This window comes from Carcharodon carcharias, assembly GCF_017639515.1.
Source record: "Carcharodon carcharias isolate sCarCar2 chromosome 37 unlocalized genomic scaffold, sCarCar2.pri SUPER_37_unloc_1, whole genome shotgun sequence".
Taxonomy (NCBI): domain Eukaryota; kingdom Metazoa; phylum Chordata; class Chondrichthyes; order Lamniformes; family Lamnidae; genus Carcharodon; species Carcharodon carcharias.
In genome coordinates, this window is record NW_024470758.1 from 2,823,966 (window position 1) to 2,834,187 (window position 10,222).

A 10,222-nucleotide genomic window follows, 5' to 3' on the forward strand; every position below is an offset into this window, starting at 1 on the left:
CCCCTCCCTGCACCACCACACCACCGCCACCACACAAAGTCCTGTCAATCCCGGCCCCCACCTCACTCGTCAGGGTCGGCCCCAGCGGGACCAAGAGCTCACCCGGAAGCCCCAGTTCCGACAGGGTTCCTCTTCGGGGGCTGCCTGCACTCCCAGCAGCGGCCACCGCTCCTGGCGGCGCCCCCCGGGACCAGAGGACTGCCAGCCAGCTGATTGGCGGGCAGCTCTCGGAGGGCGGGGCTTCTCCCCGGACGTGGGCGGGAGGTCTGGCCGCCAGCCCAGGAATTGGCCGCGGGGCCATCCAGCCAACTGCAGGCGGGCTCGGCCCTGACTCTTACCCCAGGGGTGTGGGGACTCCCTTCCGTGTGGAAATCCAGCACCCTGTGTGCAACATTTTGGGGGGGGGTGGTCCGACCCATGAGTCACAAGCATTGTTGCTGAAATCATGGCTTCTTCCTCAGAGCTTCCTCACGTTCCTCGTTTCCCCGTCTGTTGCAAACACGCCGCTCCAGCACCCCACCCCCGCCTCCACCCGAGGATGAACCCTTGTGTACACGTACCCCTCGGCCAGCTTCGGTGGGGTTCGGCTTTGGTGGGGAACCAGCCCCTTCCCAGGCACCCCCCCCCCCACCCCCCTCCCACACACACACACACACACACACCGCCCCCCCCCCCCCCCCCCCCCCCGCCGGAGTAACCTGCCCAGCGTGCGCGTGCGTCAGCAGCTATTCGACTCACGAGGGCATCGTCAGCGAGGCCGATCCTGTCCTCGCCTGATATCCATGCGGCGGGGGTGCCACAACATGACTGGCAGGTGACCCTGGGCACAACCCTGGCTAGTATCCCCATTTCCCAAGCCTCCAGGGCCAATTGTAGGGCATCCACTGCTGCCCCCCCCCGGTGCCCCCATCATCTCCACTTAGATCAGAGCGGGCAAAGGGTGGAACAGGATTCAGCACTGTGCTCGAGAGGTGTCCCTCTGCAATGCCGGGATGGGGTTAGAGCTGATAGCCAAGGCTGGGTCATAGGAAGGTCCCCTACATGAAACAATTTGGGATAAACCTCAGTCAGGTTCCTGTTGGCAACTGAGTGACCTCCTCCTGTCCCAAGGTGCCTCTGATACCAAAAAAAAAACACCCCTGAGGAAAGAAAAGAGACAAAAGAATAACGGCAAGGGTTTGTGGACAATTACGTATCTCAAATAAGTACTTGGAACAGAAGTTCCCACTCGGCTCCCGCTAGCCCTACTCATCAAAAGGGCTTGCGTTTGTGTAGCGCCTTTCACCACCACCGGCCGTCTTGAAGCGGTCTGCAGCCAGCGAAGTATTTTTGAAGTGTGGGTCACCATCATGATGAGCACATTGAGCAAGATCCCAGAAACAACAATGCGATACCGACCGACAACCTATTTTCTGTGATGTAGAGTGAGGGACCAATATTGGGCCCAGAGCACCAGGGATAGCTCCCTTGCTCCTCTTTGGTTTAGTGCCACCAGATCTTTTGCAATCCCTGACAGTGCGGTGCTCCTTCGGTACTGCACTGAAGTGTCAGCCTTGCTTCTTGTGCTCAAGCCTTGGAGTGGGACTTGGACATGGAACCTCGTGACTCAGAGGTGAGAGTGAGATCAACGGAGCCACAGCTAACAACTATGAACGTAAACTCATATGAATCAGGAGCAGGAGTAGGCCATTCGGCCCTTCGAGCCTGCTCCCAATTCAATCATATCATGGCTGATCTGATTGTGGTCTTAACTCCACTTTCCTGCCTGTCTCCCACCATCCCCCCCATAACCCAGGACTCTCTTGTCGATCCATAAATCTGTCTAACCCAAGCCTTGAGTATGTTACAATGACCCAGCCTCCACTGCTCTCCTCTGGGGGAGAGAATTCCACAGACTCACGACCCTCTAGGAGAAGAAATTCCTCCCCCTCTCCGTCTTAAATGGGAGACGCTTTGACCTGAAATTGTGCCCCTTAGTTCTAGATTCCCCCAAGGAGGGGAAACATCCTCTCAGAACCTATCCTGCCTTCAGAATCCTATGCAGCTCAGTAATTTCAGGACGTGTATGACAGGGCCTGCCTGCGAGACACTTCCCCGAAATGAACGGCAGATTTAGACAAACACCTCACATTCTTCGAAAATCCGACGAGCATAGGCCCAGCTTGTTGGACATTTTCCTCATAAAACAAACCACTCATTGCAGGAATCAGCCTGGTGAGCCTTTCTTGGAACCGCCTCCAATGCAAATGTGTCCTTCCTTAAGTAAGTACAGGTTGCCTGGAGAGCTAAACCGTGCTTCGTCACGGTAGGTGACATGCGATTGCCTGGGTGAGCTCCAGCAGTACCATGCTACCAACCCATAGCTCTGTTCTCTCTCTGAGAGGCTGTCTTACCCCTTACGGAACAGAGCTCTGGAGTTCCCCTGGTTGAAGGGATTTCTTCTTTTGCCCATCCTTAAACATAGGGAGACTCAGCTGTCTGTCCAACCACCAGAGCGTTTGAGTGCCAGGTATGTAACAAGGGATAACAGTCTGCGCCTTTGCAGCCACAACCTGAGTCTTAACTACTGGCATCCGTCAATCATGAGAATCTAGCCCAGTTTAGGCATTGAGCCAGCCAGCCTTGCCCTAGTCTGATGAAGTGTCATCAATGCGAAATTCCGTACCTTTCTCTCCAGAGATCATGCGACCAGATTCCCATCCTGGTATTTCCAGCATTCCCCTCCCGCCCCCCCTCCCAACCATCGCTCTCGCCTCAAAGTCAGAAGGTTCCAGGTTTGGGTTCCACTCCAGAGACTTGGGCCCAGGATCCAAGCTGGCACTCCCAGGACCAACATCGGGGCAGTGCTGCACTGTTAGAGGTGCTGTCTTTGAAACGAGGCATTGAACCGAAATGACCCAAGGCCACTATGGGAAGAAGAGCAGGGGAGTTCTCCCTGGCGGCCTGGCCGATATTTATCCCTCAACCGCATCACTGAAACAGGATATTTGGTTATCGTTTTTTTCTGCTTTTGGGAACTTGCTGTGCGCAGATCGGCTGTCACATTTCCTACAATGGTGATTAAGCTGTTAAAAAAAAAAGTGCTTCATTGGTTGTGAAGCCTTTGGGTTGTCCTCAAGTTGTGAAAGGTGCTATCGGAATGCAAGGCTTTTCAATCTTTCTAAAGTGTGAATTGACACAGCCTGTTCAAGGCATTAACAATGAAAATGGTTTGAAGTTCCAGGAAGTCAGAGTTATCAAGAAGTTTAGGCAGGAAATGTGTGTGTTCAGCCTGATGGCCGGAGGCCATCCTGCATGTTGTAAGTCTGTACAGAGGCCCATGTTGCAGGCTCACCCCGCCACCCTCCCCACCCCTCTGCGCACTGCCTGAGCACTCAGCAGCATGAATGACTCACAGGTTACATGACCATTCCCTGGGGGTAACAGGTGGAACTGCACTCACAGGCAGAGTGAAACCACATTGTAGTGACGGGACTTCAGGACTCGTGTGTCAGGTCCTGCCTGCTTGCACACTTCCCCGAAATGAGCAGCAGGGTTAGGCAATGACCGGGGACCATAATAAGAATGTTTCTCAGCTACTTCCCTGTCTAAACCTCTCCCCCCTTCCTTCCATCCTCCTCAAAGCCAATATCTTTGGCGAAGCTTTAGGTCATCTCGACTCCCACCCTCCGTAAGACTTCAGCCTCTGCCTCAGCTCCCATCCGTTGCTGAGAGACTCGCCCAATGCCTTTGATACCTCCAAGCTCGACCTACTCCTGTCAGGCTTCCCAATTTCAACCCAGCGTAAACTTGGGCTCATCCAAAACTCAGGTGCCCCCTGTCCCAACTCACACACAGAGGTCCTGTCCACCCCGTAACCCCCCCCCCACCCCACTCTGAGCTCGCTGCCCTACACTGGCTCACAGCCCGTCAAAGCCTGGATTTTCAAACGCCTCCATGGTCTCGCCTGCTCCCTATCTCTTGTAGCCTCCTCCAGCCCTGCGACGCTCTGAAATATCTGTGCTCCTGCCATTCAGGCCTCAAGCGCATCCTCAAACTCCTACAGCCCGCTGTTGGTGACCCTGCCTTCAGCCGCCTGGGTCCTAACCTCTGGAGTTTCCCTCCCTAAGCTTCTCCACCTCTTCCTCTCCTTGGATCGCCTTTAAAAGCCACTGTTCTGACCAAGGTTTTTTTTTTGCCAACCCTCCTCCTGTCCTCTGGTTTGTCTATATTTTTCCACACCCCTCTGGGCTGCGTCTCTACATTTTCTTCTCACATGGGCTGGGGCATCTGCTGTGGTTCGATGTCGAGATTAACAACCCATTGGACAGCTTTAGCTGCTGCAGTGCGGTCCAGGGGCAGGAGCTCAGTGTGGTCGAACTTGGGTGGCCGCAGTCACAATTTGAGCCGTTCCTCACGTTTCACATAGTGGACCGCGTGGGCTACCTCTTCCCTGACCCGTCCTCAAGTGAGGTTCGAGGGTCGTCCAGGTTTTCCGTGGAGAGTTGAAACCTGTGACTTCACCGCTCAGGTCAGCTCCCCAGGTTGTGGGTTTTGTGACGTTTTGCAGTCAGCCCAGGAGGTGGTCCATCGCGAGGAGGGGCAGTCGTCAGCTTGTAGGGTGCGGAGTGTGTTCCAGTTGAGACTACGGGATTTCAGACGGGTGCGTGGGTTTTTTTCGAGGCTCCGTGTCAATGGAAGTGCCTGGTTCGCTGTCAGCCAGCGGTGTTCTATGAGGAGGATGCTTTCCCTGTGGACATCAGGAGGCTCAATATGTGCTAACACAGGAAACCACTCGAACTGTGTTGGTCTCAACGCTCCAGGAATAATCCTCATGACTTCCTGGAGGTGAAGTGGTGGCTCCTGAGCAAGGTTGAGCAGCCGTACTCTGCTATTTGGTATTCCAGGGCGAGTTCTACCGAAGAGAAGCTACATAAATGCAAATTGTTGTTTTGTTTGCTTTGAAGTAAGTCACAGGGAAGTTAAAGGTTGCAAGAGTGAGGTGAATAACTTCGCTGCATTTTTAAGGGGAAGCTGGATAAGTTAATGAGGGATAAAAGGATATGTTGATGGGGTGAGATGAGGCTCATATGGAACCAGCATGGACCAGTTGTGCCTGCAATGTGTATGTAATGTAATCTTAAAATGAGACCCGAGGTTATACATCAACCTTTCACTCTTCACTGAACAACAGCTGTTCTCGATTTTGATCCAGCGACAGTGAAGGAAAGGCGACAGTATCCAAGTCAGGATGGTGAGTGACTTGGAGGGGGCCCTGCAGGTGGTGGTGTTCCCATGCGTCTCCTGCCCTTATCCTTCTAGGTGGTAGAGATTGCAGGTTTGGAAGGTGCTATTGTGAAGCCTTAGCGAGTTGCTACAGTGCATCTTGTAGCTGGTACGCATCGATGGTGGAGAGAATGAATGTGTAAGGTGGGGAATGAGATGTCGATCAAGTGGGCTGCTTTGTCCTGGATGGTGTCGAGCTTCTTGAGTGTTTTGGGAGCTGCACTCATCCAGGCAAGTGGGGAGTATTCCATCACACCCCTGACTTGAGCCTTGTAGATAGTGACAGGCTTTGAGCAGTCAGGAGGTGAGTTACTCTCTGCAGGATTCCCAGACTCTGACCTGCTCATGTAGACACTGTATTTATATGACTGGTCCAGTTAAGTTACTGGTCAATGGTAACCCCCTGGATGTTGATAGTGGGGGATTCAGCAATGATAATACTGTTGAACATCAAGAAGAGATGGTTAGATTCTTTCTTATTGGAGACAGTCATTGCCCGGCACTTGTGTGGCACGAATGTCACTTGCCACTTATCAAGCCCAGCCTGGATGTTGTCCAGGTCTTGCTGCATTTGGACATGGACTGCTTCAGTATCTGAGGAGTTGCGAATGGTGCAGAACACTGCGCAATCATCAGTGAACATGCCCACTTTTGACTTTACAATGAAGGGAAGATCATTGATAAGCTGGTTGGGCCTAGGGCATTGTCCTGAGCGATGTCCTTAGACTGAGACACTGCACCTTTCACATCCCCAGGATGTCCCAGAGTGCGGTCATTTGTAATGCAGGGAAACACGGCAGTCAGTTTGCACACAGCAAGATCCCATCAACAGCAATGAGGTGAGTATCCAGTTTCTGGGTGGTGCTGGTTGAAGGAGGAATCTGACAGCTTGCTTAAGGTCTTGCATCATCTTGAGCTGTCACCAGGTTGCTATTTTAGAAATATAAATAGCTCCTAATTGAGGTTAGTCAGTGTTTAGTTTATGAAAAGGGTTTTGATTAAGGGTTTTCAATTACTGTTGAGAGTTAATGGTACTTTACAGGAGATCAGTGGCTTTATCTTAAATTTCTGCCATGCATTTCCTGTAATGGCTGCACGTATTTACTACCAACTTTATTTCTGTTGCATTGCTTGTCATGACTAAGCTATATCTACCATCATTTACCCACATTCTTATATTTGACAGATTCCTCCCAGCTTGCGTCTCCCACCTTAGATACTGTAGTGCTCCTGTACCACAAGCTCTCGCCTCTCGTTACTGCCTATGCTGTTTTGTAAAGGGCAAGATTAATTTAACAAATTTCAATCTACCAGACTCAACATGGAGTTCAACAATTCCTTCAGGTCATAATCGCCGCTCCCATTTCTTTTCCCGTCAGCGGATGCTGTTGCCATTTACACCTCCTCCGGACCCACCTTCTGTCTCTTTACCTGTCCCATCACCACCTCCTTTCACCTTACGCCATCATCCCCTTTTGCCATTTAACCTCTCCTGCCTTCTGCTCTATCAAACGCCTTCAACCCTCTATCCTTTCCTCCGCTCTCCCTACCTCTGTGTTTGGCTTAAAACTTGTAAGGTCGCTAACGTTTTCCAGCTCTGTTGAGGGGCTAATTCAGCCCAGGCTGCAGATATGGGAACTGGGCCCTTTCAGCCGATGTGACTTTGCAGCTTAAACTGGCAACAATGCCCTGTTAAGAAGTAAAGACAAACCACAGTGGATTTAAGTTTGTGATTGCAAACTTAAGCCTCGCAAGCAGTGCTGTCTGAATAAGAATCAGCAGACCCTGGTTCTGACGAACATGATATGACCCTTTAGCCTGGAACCACGGCCCAGAATGGATCTTGTCTCTTTAAGCATTGGCTTTGGAGAGATGGAAGGCCAGGCTTTCTGTTTCCTGGGAAGCCACGGGCTAAGTTCCAGAGAAACGAAACCCTGGTTCTGCAGGTTTTTTTCATTTCAAGCCTGATAAACCACGGTGCTCCGACAGCGACTGTCAGAGGTGTGTCATCTGAGTCAAAACAATTGTCAGCAAATCAAAGTGCGGTTGGAAAATTAGGACAATTTCTTGCACTTTGACTGGTGCCAGCAATGCCAGTCCGCAGGGACCAGGTGAATATGATGCTGCAGTACGGTGATATGTGTTACTGCAAGGGAAATAAGCTGTCTGTGAGGAAATGCAATAATATGTAAGGCGCTGCACTGGAGGATGAGGCACCATACTGTTGGCAAGCACTGCACAGCAGGGTTGAATGGCAACACTGGGCGGTGGGGGGGTGAAACGCAGCACCGGACAGGGTGAAGGGCAGCACTAGGGGAGTAGAAGGCAGCACTGAGGGGGGGTGTGAAATGCTGCACTGGGGGAGTGAAGAGCAGCACTGAGGGGGGTGGCGGTGAAATGCAGCATTGGGGGGATTGAAATCAAGCACTGGGGGGTGGAAACACAGCACGGGGGGGGGGGGTGAAATCAAGCACTGAGGGGTGAAATGGAGCATTGGGGGATGAAACACAGCACTAGGGTGTGAAACACAGCACTGGGGAGTGAAATACAGCACTGGAGGGTGAAACACAGCACTAGGGGGTGAAACACAGCACTGGGGGGTGAAACACAGCACTAGGGGATGAAACACAGCATTGGGGAATGAAGCACAGCACTGGGGGGTGAAACACAGCACTGGGGGGTGAAACACAGCACTGGGGGGTGAAATACAGCACTGGAGGGTGAAACACAGCACTAGGGGGTGAAACACAGCACTGGGGGGTGAAATACAGCACTAGGGGGTGAAACACAGCATTAGGGGATGAAACACAGCACTGGGGGGTGAAACACAGCACTGGGGAGGTGAAATGCAGCACCTCAGTGGGAGGGGGGTGTCTTAAATGCAGTACCTTGTTGGGGGGGGGGGGGTAAAACACAGCACTGGAGGGTGAAACACAGCACTAGGGGGTGAAACACAGCACTGGGGGATGAAACACAGCACTAGGGGGTGAAACACAGCACTGGGGGGTGAAACACAGCACTGGGGGATGAAACACAGCACTGGAGGGTGAAATACAGCACTGGAGGGTGAAACACATCATTGGGGGGTGAAACGCAGCACTGGGGAGGTGAAATGCAGCACCTCAGCTGGGGGGGGCCTTAAAGGCAGTACCTTGCTGGGGGGAAGGGGTGAAATAAAGCGCTGGAAGGGTGAAACCCAGCATAGTGCGGTGGTGGTGGAGTGAAACAGTGCATTGCCATGTGAGGCATTGCACAGGAGGGTAAGGCCAGCAAGAGAGATCCTGCATTGGTAAGTGAGATGCTGCATGTGTGGGGTGAAGGTCTGCACTGATGAGCAAGATATGTACTGACAGGCAAGATGCTGCACTCACCAGTGTGTGTTATATGGCCAGTAATAGCCTGAGGATGTTTAGATTTATCTATAACCACAAGAATGTTCTGGGACTAGATAATGCCCTGAGACATAGGCAGCCCATCAGTGTACTTAACGGTGGGGCCTGTGCAGGGATAGTGTCTTATAGTGCACAGAGAGAGCTGCTGCACAATTCACCAACCTGCCTACTGCAGATGTCTGTCCATGACAGTATTAGCAGGAGTGACCACCACACAGTCCTTGAGAAGGCGAAGTCCCACCTTCACATGGAGGGTCATCGTGTTGCGTGGCACTACTACCATGATAATTCGAACAGATCTAGCAACTCAAGACTGGGCAACCATGAGGCACTGTGGGCCATTAGCAACAGCAGAACTGTATTCAAACACTATCTGTAATCTCATGGCCCGGCATATACCCCACTCTACCTTTACCATCAAGCCAGGGGATCAACTGGTTCAATGAAGAGTCCAGGCATGCATAAAAATGAGGTGTCAACCTGGTGAAGCTACAGCAGGGGTCTACTTGCGTGCCAAACAACATAAGCAGCGAGCGATAGACAGCTAAGCAATTCCAATGGGTCAGGTCTAAGCTCTGCAGTCCTGCCACATCCAGTCGTGAATGATGATGGACGATTAAACAACTCATGGGAGAAAGAGGCTTCACAAATATCCCCATTCTCAGTGATGGAGGAGCTCAGCACGTGAGTGCAAAAGATAAGGCTGAAGCACTTGCAACAATCTTCAGCCAGAGGTGCCAAATGGATGATCCATCTCAGCCTTCTCGGGAGGTCCCCAGCATCACAGATGCCAGTCTTCATTCCATGTGATATCAAGAAATGCTTGAAGGCACTGAACACTGCAAAGACAATATTCCGGCAACAGTACTAAGACTTGTGCTCCAGAACTTGCTGCGCCCCCTAGCCAAGCCGTTCCAGTACAGCTACAATACTGGCATCTACCCGGCTATGTGGAAAATTGCCCAGGTATGTCCCATTCACAAAGCGCTGGAGAAACCCAACCTGGCCAATTACCGCCCCATCAGTCTACTCCCGATCATGAATAAAGTGATGGAAGAGGTCATTAACAGTGCTATCAAGCAGCACTTGCTTAGCAATAAGCTGCTCACTGATACTCAGTTTGGGTCCTGCCAAGGTCACTCAGTTCCTATCCACATTACAGTCTTGGTTCAAACATGGACAAAGGAGTGAACACCAGAGCTGAGGTGAGAGTGACTGCCCTTGACATCAAGGCAGCATCCGACCGAATGTGGAATCAAGGAGCACGGCAAAACTGGAGTCAATGGGAATCAGGGGGAAAACTCTCCACTGGTTGGAGTCATTCTGAGCACAAAGGAAGATGGTTGTGGTTGTCGGGGGTCAGTCATCTCAGCTCCAGGGCATCACTGCAGGAGCTCCTCAGAGTAGTGTCCTCGGCCCAACCATCTTCGGCTGCTTCACCCATGACCTTCCTTCCATTATAAGGTCAGAAATGGGGATGTTTGCTGGTAATTGCACAATGTTCAGCACCATTCGATACTGAAGCAGTCTATGTCCAAATGCAGCAAAACCTGGACAATTTCCAG